The 12,976-nt window shown below is 38.8% G+C and overlaps 1 protein-coding gene across 6 annotated transcripts in view; it reads left to right on the forward strand.

Moving 5' to 3' along the window:
• The window catches only part of Cacnb2 (calcium voltage-gated channel auxiliary subunit beta 2), a 279,522-nt gene that overhangs the window by 141,755 nt on the left and 124,791 nt on the right, over positions 1-12,976 (forward strand). The window lies entirely within an intron of this gene.

Genomic DNA, 12,976 nt, shown 5'->3' on the forward strand with positions numbered 1-12,976 from the left:
ACATAAACCCTACAGTTATCTGCTATAGCAAGTATAGAAAACATTATTGCAGAATGAAAACTTTGCCAGGCTTCCATAAGAGATGGGTTTTAGTACAATGGCAATGCTAATTCAGTAGACTTTTACTTCATGGTGGAACCCTCTTAAAATCTGTGCTAAGAGATTTTTAAAAATACAGTCTAAAAACTTACTGGCTCAGAAGCCACTCCTGGGGAAGAAAAATGGAATTTGGATTGTTTGTAGTTGTTATCTGTTTAGTTAATAACTCTTGCCCATGGAAATTCCCACACTAACTATAACCTACTAAGCTAGATAAAGACATATACGAAATAGTTTTTAATTTGCAGATAAGCTCAGTGGTGTGCTGATAAATACTGAATGCCCAGCTAATAAAAAAAATAAGTTCTGGTTTGTAATGTCTGCCAGTTTTCATGGTGTAAATTCTCCAACTATGGCCAGTGTGATGTCACTAAGGGTAGAACAGGGATACCTATGAATACCCTCATGATACAGTATTTCCCATACAGAGAAATAGTATTTCTGATACAGTGGTAAATAACCTCAAGGGCCTAGATGATCATAAAATATAGCAAAATGATTTGGAAATTGTGAGTTGTGCTTATCTTTCTTTTGGCAGAATTTATTTAGCTGCATGTTTATGGTATAACTTTGTGAAATAGCTGTGCTTGATTGACTAGACTTAGGAAATCCCTGAAATGTTAACCTTCAGCTTGGACAGTGGTATGATTATACCCACTAACAACTGGTTTATTTGTGTGCAGTTTCTAAAAAGCTAATAGGTACATGAAATATCACGTCCCAAGTACTTTGAAATAATTTCCTTGTTGACTCAGTGTACATTTATTCATTTCTCTAGGTCTAGGATTTAAAATGGAAGCCAGGGAGTGGGAAGATAAGCTTTGTGGTAGAGAGCTTGCTTAGCATTTTCAAGATGGGTTTCATCCCCAGTACCCAGAATGAATGAATGCATGCATGCATGCATGAATGGGAGCTGGCATATACTAAGATCTCAGTAAATGGTGGATGGCTGATAGTCTTTAACAATGTGAAACAGGCCCCCTAAGCCAAAGAGAAGTCTAATGAGATCTTGTTGGCATTATCTCCAATGTTCTCTATATTGAAAATAGTTATCAAGGAATAGAATTGATTATAAACTGAATAAGCAATCTGTAAGGATAAACGAAAGGTTTATCTTCAGGTTGTCCAGGTTGTTCAGGTTTTCTTTCTAGAAGTCTGCAGAGTCTCAGCTCCCTTGGCCCCATCAAACCCTCCCAATTGACTTCATCTTTAGCTATTTTTTTTAATAATTATTTCTTCCAGGCACCGGTGGCTCATGCCTGTAATGGCTAGCTACTCAGGAGGCTGAGATCTGAAGATTGTGGTTCAAAACCAGCTTTAGCAGGAAAGTCAATGAGACTCTTTGAGCTGTGGCTCAAAGTGATAGAGTGCTAGTCTTGAAAGAAAGAGCTCAGGCCCTGAGTTCAAGCCCCATGGCCAACAACAAGAGTAATAATAATAATGATGATGATGATGATTTCCACTCAAAAAAGCAACATTTTGGTGAACATGGAGGAAAGGGAAGCTCATTTCATAAGAACAATAATGCTTCTGATTTCTGTCATCACTTCAACTGAGTGAGAGAGGAAGAAGTAATCCCTGTGTCCTGCATGTTATAAACTGAGCATTTGCTTTCCATTCCCCATGGTTCCAACAACACATTTCACAACAGCTGTTCTCTCAAAATCTCCCAAGAACCTACTTAATTGAAAGTCTCCTTGCTTCACTTAATGACTTCTTTTTTACTTTCATCCTGCCAAACATTTTCTTAGCTTTAACCCTAAGGAACACCCTTCTTTCTTTACAAGTTCCTCCTATTAGCCATTTGTACATTTATTCAACAAACATTTATTGATTTCTTCTCTGTGCTAAGGCATTGCTGTGGGCATTAAGAAATAAGGAAGATAAAACCTTTGCTCTTCTAAGGAATCTATTTTGCCTCATAAAGTCAATGGGGAGAGCAAATGGGTGGACAAATTAAGAGAAAGAATGGATGTTTTGACACCAAGCAAAGGTTTCTCCACTTTGAGCTCAGACTTGATGGAAAGTTGCATAGTGCTTTGAGGGATGATATAGTGCAGGGAGAGGCTCTCAAGAAGAGTGACTCTGGTGTGACTCAGGAGCAGAAAGCCAGGTATGGCAGCACATGAGACCAGAGAGGTAGATAAGGAATAGACATGTTGTTCTGCTCCTGCATTTCTGCTCTTCAGTCTCCTCCAAAGAGTGTCCACTAAGTGTCCTTGGCTTGGGCCAGCCCCTCTTTTATTCTGTCCTCTGCCATGAACCTGGATGCTTCATCAACTAGAATTAATTTCTACTACTTTCATTCTTATGTCAATCTCCAGTATTCCTTTTATACCCAGCTCTTATAAGCTCTTTGATGCATCTGATTATTAACTGCAATCTCCTCTGAAAGCGCACTGGACCCTTCTTGGTCTTTGAAAGCAAAAGTGTGATAACTTCATGGCTCTGTTTTAGTTTTTGTCTATTTGTTTAGTTGAGTTTTATATACAAAATGAATTATTTTTGTTCTGATTGAATAAGCATATATATAATGTATGCTGCCCTAGCAAAATATGAAGTACTTAAAATATTTTATAATTGTCTTTGCACACAAAAAATATATGGTTATGATAAGTGGTAGATATAATATTTGAGGGCACTAAGTCTGCATGTAGGCTTCCAAAGCAGAATCCTAGCCTTGCTGTTTATTAAGTGTCACCCTAGCCAAGTTATTCAACTACCCATGTCTCCATAGTCTCATGTGTAGAAAGAACATACTTGTATATATCACATACAGAAATCACACATATATGCTATATATATTGCTATGTATGATATACATAGCATATATATTTTTAGTACAAGTCAAATCAAGGTAATTGCCATTCCTAACTCCTCAACCGCTTATCTCTATGTACTGAAAATTCTACTGTTCTCTTCTAGTTATTTTGAAATATATAATAAATTGTCATAGATAATAGTTACCCTACTATGTTTTGGAACAAAAACCTAATTCCTTGTATGTAGCTGTATTTTGACATTTTTTATTCCAACTCTGTTCTTCTCCCAAACCCCTGATAGCTGCTGTTCACCTCTATTCGACCCTTTACTTGTATAACTTCAGCTTCTAGTTTCACAAATGAGAACTTGTTTTGTTTTTCTTATGCCTGGGTTATTTGCTGTGATGCATTTGTGGAGGGGCGGGGGGGGTGGGGAAGTAATATTTTAAACGCCTGACTGTTTTCATGGGCACAATGGCAAAAAAAGAATAGTTTTCAAGTTTGTAAGTAACGGATTAGTCATTCATGCATTTATCCATCAAGTATTGTTTGGACACCATCTATGTGTTAGAGACAAAGGAAAGAGAGATGAATGATAGAATCTGTACTGGTGGGAGATGCCCCCCAGTTACAGGGGACAGAGAGATGTGAAAGGAAACTTCATATCTCCAGAGTGGCTGGTGTGTTCCTCTAGAGGAATGAGCAAGGATAGCAAAAGGCAACTCTCCCTGAGATCAGGAAAGGCTTTGAAAGCAACCTAAACCCCAGCTGGTCTATGGATCAGAAGAAAGGCCTGTTCTACAATGCAGAAATATGGCAAGTGTCTTCATTCGCAAGTGTCTGTTGGGTGAGTGGCTGGGAGACATGGAGAACTTTACAAGGAGAAATAAAGCCAGTGAGGAAGTTGGTAACACAGAATACACAGCAAGATAAAGAACATGTTCCCTTGAAAACAGACACGTGAAAGACACTGTGATGAGCACTTTATATAAGTTCCCTTCTTTCTCGCTCACATTATTCAATGAATTATGTACCGTTAGTGTGTCCAGGTCTAGGTACAGTACTTAGAATGATCTTTCCTCCTTGGGTTAAGCCTCTGTTGCCACCAATGTGAGTCCTTAATAATTATGAAGAAGAAAAGCCACATGTTTTGTTGTTTATTTTTTGTACTTGGTGTTAAATGCTGGGTCTCACTCTTGCTAGGTGATCCTCTACCAATTGAGCCCTTCTTGCCCCCATTCCACTTGTGATGTCCTTTGTTTTATTTTGCTTTTGAGATAACAGCTACCTAACTTTGCCTATGTTGTCTTCAGATCAGATCTTCCTATCTCTACTTCCTGAGTAGATGGGATTACAGGCATACACCACCATGACTGGCTACGGCAGAGTTTGTATTGTACATTGGTTCCCTACAAATCATTTTTTTTAATGTATCTGTTTTTTTTCTTTTTTCCTTTTCATTCTTTTTTTTCAAATGCGCATATACTATGAATTAAACTCATGGTTTTAGATAGGGCGTTATGTTCTTGCTTGGCTTTTCTGGTCAAGGCTGATGCCCTACCACTTGATCCATACCTCTAGTTCTGGCTTTTTGCTAGACAACTGAAGCTAAATGTCTCATAGATTTGTTTGCACGAGCTGACTTTGAATCTTGATTCTCAAATATCAGCCTCCTGATTACTTAGGATTACAGGTGTGAGCTGGTGGCACTGGGCTATATGTTTCTTGGATAATACAGAAATCAAAGTAGCATGTCTAGATCACACAGCTGCACAGTGAGTGGCAAGATTCAACACCAGTGCATCTTGCTGTGGATTCTTGCTATATAGCTCACCTCCTTTGTCTCCATTGTTTAAGATGAATGCATAGAAGATAGGAGCTTCTACAGTTAATCAAAGCGTGAAAGAAAAATAATAAAGCAGTAGAAAAAACATTAAAAATAGATCTATGAATGGGTACTTCAAAAATAAATGAGGGACTGGGAATGTGGCCTAGTGGTAGAGTACTTGGCTTACATGCATGAAGCCCTGCGCTTGATTTCTCAGTGCCAGAAGTGGTGCTGTGGTTCAAGTGGTAGAGTGTTATCATTGAGCAAAAAGAAGCCAGGGACAGTGCTCAGGCCCTGAGTCCAAGACCCGGGACTGGCAAAAAAAAAAAAAAAATTAAATAAATAAATAAAAGTTAAAAAAGAAGTAAATGAAACATGGTTCCATGGAATGTGACCTTGAGATAAATGGGAAATGCCAACAGAAATTATTAATAGATGTAAAGTTTTCCCCTAAAGTCACTGTAAAGTCTTTTGCCTGAAGTCAGTCTAGTTCTGAAGTCTTAAGGTGACCTGTTCAATCTTTGCCAACCAGAATGAAACTCAGTACTGATGGGACTCTGTTCATTCTCAGTAATTTATGCAAGAAAAGCAAAGAGCAGAAAATGTGCATGTGGTTGCCCAGAGAGCAAAAGCAGATGGAGGTAAACAAGCAGGTCTTCCCTTTCCAGAACTTCATCAGACCTTTGTGCCCTCTGGTACCAGTACCTTCAATGCTGCAAGTAAATCAGAGCCTACTGGGCAATTCTTCAGAGGAAGTTTTGCTTTCAGATGCCCTTGCTTCCCATAATAATACCCCATGGAGACCTCTTCAAATGTTTATTTATACTTCATGTTAGTTCAGAGAAGGAAGTAATGATTTGATTTTGTTTTCATGGCCCTCACGCAGGCCACCTTGCCTTAAAGGCTAGGAGGTTAAATTTCCATGATATTACAGAATGTCTTTTTAGAACATTCCCGATTTGTTCATCCTATTTGAGATAATGCCTTCAAATATGCTCTGATGTTATTCCAACGCACCTGTGAGTGTCAGGGGCCAAGTGTAGTGACCACAAAAGAGCAGCCTTGCTCTGGAAAGGATGTGCTAGTGTATCGATTACATTTTCTTAATAAAAACAACATCTCTTTCTTATGATTCATTTCATCAGCCCCCAAAAGTATCAGACATACCTAAACACTGTTTTTGTTGAACTGTGGACATCTGGAAATACTAAATTGCACCAGGAGTGTAGTTAAGGAACACATTTGGAGAGCTGTATAAGTGTAGGGCATTGTGTTGGCCTCCCTTTCTTGCAGATGAGCAGGGGTTCATACACCAGGGCCTCTGGAGCCAGGACTGAAGAATGCGCCAGGGCTGGCTTTGAACCATTAAAGCAAGGAGAACTTAAGTTAAAGGCAGAGTGGGCACTGAGAACCTATTAGAAGTATCACATGCTTGAAGCTGATGAAGTCTTGGGACGCTTAATTGAAAAGAGTTGCTTTGGAAGTAGAGGTGTGGCTCAAGTGATAGAGCACCAGCTTTGCTTGAGTGAAGAAGCTAAGTAAGAGTATACAGTCTTGAGTTCAAGGCCCAGCACTGGCACAAAATCATGATCATAATTTATTTGAAAATAATTTCCTTGACAGTAGCCAGTGAGATTGTAAGCCACTTCTGGAAGAGCCCATAAAGACCTAAGATATTGGAGGTACAGAATGTGGGGCCAACCTCCAAACAAATTATCAAATAGTGGTGTTCATAGTCCAAGTTCAAGGGTGATGGGAATTACACATTCACAGTCTGAACAGTGAAGAAGTCTGTAGAGCAAAGGTGAGGTTTTTCATGACCCTATAGCAATAATTTTCCATTTGGGCTACAGATTAAAATTAAGAAACAAACAAACAAACACATGGCTCAAGTTGCCTCCCAGATGAATTAAATCAGAATCTCATGGGATGGGAGTCAGGCACTGCTATATAACTTAAGACTCCTTGGTAAGGCCTCTTCCATCAAGGCTGAGAAGAGATGGTCCAAAGATGCTTCATTGAAGCATCATGTTGATAGAATAACTCACAGAATCCTCACAACTGTACGTAAGTATTCTTGTAAGTAAGTTATACTTGTATGGTTTCTCTATATAGACATTTATACTATTTAGTTTTCCAGTGATTAAAGTCTGGGACCTTTGTAACAAACAGCTCATTCTGTCCTTCTAATTTAAAGAACCTATAAAGACTGTCAAAGCGTTTCTTGTAAACAAGCTCTTTACATTGGAGTAGCCCTGCCTTTGGGACCTCTTTTATCAGGAGCAGACATGTTTTAGGACTCTGGACTTATTTACATGGGCCAGATCTTTATTTTATGATAGAAAAGAAGAAGATCTTTTGCCTTTATCTCTTTCCAGTATTTGTTTTTAGTGTGTCTCTAATTTTTTATTCAACTTGGTAGTTTTGCCTTCGTAGATATGTGGCAGTGCCCTGAAATGCTAGGCTGAGCCCCTCAGATGAGGAGTGGGTTCAGTGAGAGGAGACAGGCCTGCTGGCATGCAAGCAAAGGCCCTGTTCAGCGTTCACCCCTGTCAGAGTCTGCACTCTGTCATATCATTGGAAAGGCTTCCATTTCATTCTGAATTGCCTCCCTGTTCCTCTCTTAAACCTAAATCACTTTACTTAATGTTCTTTAGTGTTTTCTGGGATTCTAGGCCCAGTTTTGTTACTCTACAAGCAATCACCGTGTTTGTGGGTGGTAACCTTACTGTTTTAAACTAGCATGGTGGGAAATCTATAAATTATATGTTCTTTCTATAAATATGTGTGCCCACATACATATACATGTAATAGAGAAACAGGAAGATTCACTATATTCAATATGCATAAGCTATCTATAGCAAGGCTTATAGATATCTATAATATTTATAAGTATCTAAAGCAGGGTCTTTAGACCTTAGACCCAAATGCCAGGAATCCCATAGAGGCTCTAACTACTTGCTGGCATATGCCCCCAAAAAAGGGTGGTGGTGGGGGGGACAGGAGAAAAGCAGAGAAAGATTTATTCCAAGGTAGCCACAGAAAGACAGCTCTTCAGTGTAACTTCAGCCACCTCTTGGGGGTACAGACACTGACCTGAGTTTAAATGGGGGGAAGAAGGGCCTGGGAGCTGGAAAACTATGCATAGTTAAAACAGCCCTGAGTCACAGGTGGTTGATCATCAGCTTTGTAGTCAGTGGCTGCTCTTTTCCTGTCCTTTTATTTAGGTTTTATTTTTGTTGTTGTTGTTGTTTTACCATATGCCAGCAAGTAGTTAAAGCTTCTATGGGATTCCTGGAGTTTGAAATAGGGAGAAAGGCAAAGAGAAGAGAATTAGGCTATGGAACAAAACAGCCAAAGAGAAGGTTTCTAAAAATATCAGAATTTTACCTTACTTCCCTAACATTCCACATAACTAGCATTCTATAGCCTAGTGGCCATTAAGGAAAAATACTGAAATAGTGTCATGTCCCATCACACCTATCTATTTAACTATTATAGAGGGAGGGATCATTTATTTGAGTGACAATTAATTGGATCATGGTTCTTAACTCATCTATAGCTAGATGAATTAGAGGTGAATTAAAATCTGAGGAAAGAAGTTGAATAGCACAAGTTATTTAGGCTAAAACAAACAACAAAGGGTTGGGGATTTAGCTCAGTGGAAGAGCACTTACCTGGCAAGTACAAGGCCCTGATTTCTGTTCTCAGCTGGGGGGCTGGGGGAACAAAACAAAAAACAGGCCCCCCCCCCCAAAAAAAAAACCACAACAAAAACAAAAAATCTTTGGGACGAAATTGCTTTGCTTTCTCTCATCATCACCTCAGTCAACAATCAGATGTTTTCAGAAATCTTTTAGATGAAGCTGAAGAGGTTACCATGTGTGACAACATAGATTGTTATGTGGAAAGAAAACTCAATTATGTGTGTGACTAGTTCTGTTCTGTTTTGTTTTGTTTTTTAATAACTTGGCCTGTGAGATTGTTTCCTATTTTTATGTTTTGAGAAAATGATATCTTTGGCTGTTATTTACCAAAAACACATGTGAGATTTAGTCTGTGGATACACGCTAGAGGTTTGTTGTGCTGGCTCATATATACCAATACTATCCATATTTGGACCACGTCATGGTGTTTTGTAATCAAAGACAATAGTCCTGATGCAGGAGGTCTAAATTGGGGTGTGATCAAGGGAATTTTTTTCCTCAATCCTAGCCTGTTGGATAAATAGTCTAGACTTTGAAGTCTCGAGTAGCCATTTGAAGTATGTGACCTCCAAAATTCTGCATAGTTTTCTGTCTCCTGGCAACAAAACATATTTATCCTTTGGCTACTACCACCTCCCCATTCAGAATGCTCTATTGCTGTTTGAGAGTTCAAAACAACAAATGGCGAAGTTGTTTCAAACTGAAGATTGAGAGCCACTGAAGGGATGAGAACCACTGAAGGGCTCTTTGGGAATGACTGAAGTCCTGTTTGATTAGAGCATAACCACACTGCATGCCCATAGGACCGGAAGGATCTTTTCTTCTTAGATCAGTGAGCCTGTATCTTTAGTTACAAAAACGGCACGGAATGGTTTCTTGAGCTGTAATATCATTTCATTTTCATCAAGCCTTTTTTTTTATTTCATTTTTCAACAAAGATATTTTGCAGGTAGAGCTGGAAGGGGACTGGAAACAAGCTAAGGCAAAATGATCATGGTGTGGACCCTCCGTAGGAATGCAGAAATCTCAGGTTCTTAAAATCTGACCCCCAACCACTGCCAGTGGCTCCCTTGTGGATGGCTCCTAGAATAGCAGAATACACAGGCACTCTGCCAATCTCCAAGGGCTACTTCAGAGGCTTCCCTACCCAACAAGAGCCTCATTTTTCTATTCTTCCCCTTTTCTTCTGTTGATTCCCTTCCCTTAGATGACTTGCAGAGGATCTAGAAAATTCTGTTCATGCCATGTTCGGTAATGTTGGGTTATCGCTGAAAGCACTTCACACCAGCAGCATTGATGTAAAGTGGGTGGGGGGGGCATCTTTTTTCCAGTCTCAGTACCAGGGGTATCCTGAGCTAGGTTGTCCTTTGCTTCAGCGGGGCTCTGCACATTGTTCCATGTGTATCTCCCAATCCAGGCCTCTGCCCACTGAATGCCAGAGAGCTGCTGGCATTCAGCAATGGCTCCTGGAGAGTAAAACCGCCCCCGGTTGAGAACTACTGAGTGATACAAAGGAAATGAATTTTATTTCTGAAACTTTGATTTAGCAGATGTGGCCTGGACGTTTTCGGTAATCCTGACAATCCTCTTTGACAGCTGACTCCCCCTTCTTGTAGATTAGGAAACTGATAGACAGCAAGGGTAAATGCGGTTTTGGGTGCTTTTGACTGTTTCCTTATTTTGCAATTTGCAATGAAAATAATCATAACCAGAAAATTTACTTTATGCCAACAAATAAATAAGACAACAGATATAACCTAATGAATAACCTAAATTATGGATATCTAACTTGAAAATGTACCAAAAGCATGAAAAGCACAAAACCATGACTGGAGATGGAATTATTTACACAAATTATTGTTTCTTTCCAACTGGTAAGTGACCAAGTTGTTAGGAAATTCTTATTTCTTCTGTTTCCTGGCACAACAAACTGACCTGCATCTAGAATTCCTCCCTTCTTGTCCTATCGGAACTTTATCGAGTTCTTTCCTGTTTTTTACTCACTGGTCTGTTTTCCCATGTAGTGTGGACTTCCCTTCCTCCATTGCTCTTCTTCCGTTTGCTTCCTCCTGCTTTTCCTAAGATCTCCAATAAAGTATCTCTCAACCCCGTCTCAGAGAAAGGAAAAAAACAAAAGAATTAACATGGTGAGAAGAATAATACTGCAATGAAGAAGAATGCTGTTTAGTAGTAGAGTTTTTATGAGAAGAAAGTTATTGAAATACCCATGCATTTTGTTTGTTCAGTTTCAATCCCGATCCTTTTAATTTTAATCCCAGTTTTACTTTGTTTAACTAAAGTCATTATTAGCTATTACATTTTAATGTATTTATAAATTAAAGTGGGCTGGGTTTGGAATGCTAGCAAACTACATTTGTCAGTGTCCAAAGAGAAACACTGTGTTTCCAATTCAAAATAGGTGTATAACTTTAAGACTGTCACATTAGAATTGGCTAATACCCAGCAGAGCAGTAAAGCCATTATCCAGGCAGTGATCTTTCATTTGACCTGCTATCATTTTCATTTCTAAGCAAATTCATTTCTACTGGATGAATTTATTTACATTGCTATCAGTTTCCAGAGTATAAAATATCCTAACTCAGAATAAACAGAGTTAAAGCTTCAGCTAGGTACTAGAGGCTCAAGATTAAAATCCTAGATTCTCAGGAGGCTGAGATCTAGAAGATTCTGGGCAGAAATGTCCATGAGACCCTATCTCCAATACATCAGAAAAGGCTGGGTTGAAGTTATGGCTCAAGTCATAGTATACCTGCTGTGAGCAAAAACACCAATGAGAGCAAAAAGCTCTGAGTTCAAACCCTGAAAGTATCACAAAAGAAATAACAAAAGTTTCTAAAAAAGTTTTCTTGATTTCCTGTTAGACCCTAAAAGAAACATTTTTCATATTGAAAAAGTTAAACCTTACTATAGAAAGTTTGAAAAGTATTTGTTTTTGTCCAGTCCTGGGATTTGAACTCAGGGCCTGGAAACTGTCCTTGAACTTTTGTCTCAAGACTACCTCTGTATCACTTTGAGTCACAGCTTCAGTTCTTACTTTTTTGGTGTTTAATTGGAAATAAAAGTCTCATGGACTTCTCTGCCCTCACTTCTGCAAATTGTGATCCTCAGATCTCAGCCTCCTGTGTACCTAGATTATAGGCATGATCCACCAATGCCCAGCCAGTATTACATTTTTTTTAAGAAGAAGGAAAAAAATGCAAACCACTTCCAAGCAACCTACAACTAATACAAGTCATGTTTTTTTTAATTTACAAGTTCTAAGTATTCTTAACCATCTCAGTGTTAAAACAAAAAAATTTATTTTTTCCAACTTATTCTAATATTACATGTACTTGTCCACAAACATTTTCACAACTGTGTGACCATCAGCTACTTTTTTTGTGTGTGACGCTTCTTCTAACATTTTTTTTCCTACTTTACTTCATTTACTTTGATTAATTATTTCAGAATGAGAAGAAGCATAGAAAATAGTATGACAAACCAATAGAGTAGGAAGCTATCTTTAAGAAACAACATGGAACTAATGGAGTTGTCCCCCCATTCAGATACATTCCTCTTGAGACAGTATATCTTGCATTTGATAGTCACCCTTTTTCACATTTGCATTCCATCACAGTTTATATGAATCTTCTCCTGAGAGGGGAATGCTGAGTCTAGAATCCAAGGACACACACATTCTATATTTTTATTGTATCTTACTGTGTCTCTACCATCCTTGCACACAATAGTCCCACCAATGATGAATGGACATCTGCTATTGCTAAGGAGCAGAGGGGCTGAACTGCCTGCATAGAGCTTCAGGGGAACTATTGATGGCTTGTGAGTTTTGTCCTAGTATCATAATCATTCAACTCTGTTGTAATTAGGCAAGCATAGACACAGATAATACATAAGTTAAAGGGCTGGCTGTGTCATAATAAACTTCAGTTGGAGAGCATTATTTTGGCTAGGTGTTGGTGGCTTATGCTTATAATCCTAGCTGTTCAGGAGGCTGAGGCCTAAGGATCTTGATTTGAAGCCAGCCCAAGAAAGAAAGTCTAGGAGGCTCTTGTCTCCAATTATCCACCCAAAGACACTCCCCCCCAAACCCAAAACCAAATCAACAAAAAACAGAAGTGGAGTTGTGGCTCAAGTGGTAGAGTACTAGTCTAGAGCAAAAAGAAAAGCTCAAGATCAGCATCCAGACCCCGAGTTTAAGCCCCTAGACTGGCATGAATTTATTTTGAAATTTATAGTTTTCGTGGATCACAAAGAAATACTACTCTGATTTTGAGATTTCCCCCCAATCACTTAAAAGTAGAAAACAGATTCTTAGCTTGTAGGTTTTGTACAACAGGTAGGTGGCTAGATTTGGCTTTGGCTCACAGGCTGCAGCAGCTTCACCATGATCTTCTTTTATTCTTTTTGCATTTTTTTTAAAATTCACTTTTATAGTCAAGGTGATGTGCGGGTTACAGTTACATATGTAAGGTAGTGAGTGCATTTCTTGTCAAACTTGTTTCTTAAGTGTTTCCAGTCTGAAATACTAAATTGTGATTTGGGTTTGTGTTTCCTGATTA

The sequence above is a fragment of the Perognathus longimembris genome, chromosome 18, assembly GCF_023159225.1.
Source record: "Perognathus longimembris pacificus isolate PPM17 chromosome 18, ASM2315922v1, whole genome shotgun sequence".
Lineage (NCBI taxonomy): Eukaryota > Metazoa > Chordata > Mammalia > Rodentia > Heteromyidae > Perognathus > Perognathus longimembris.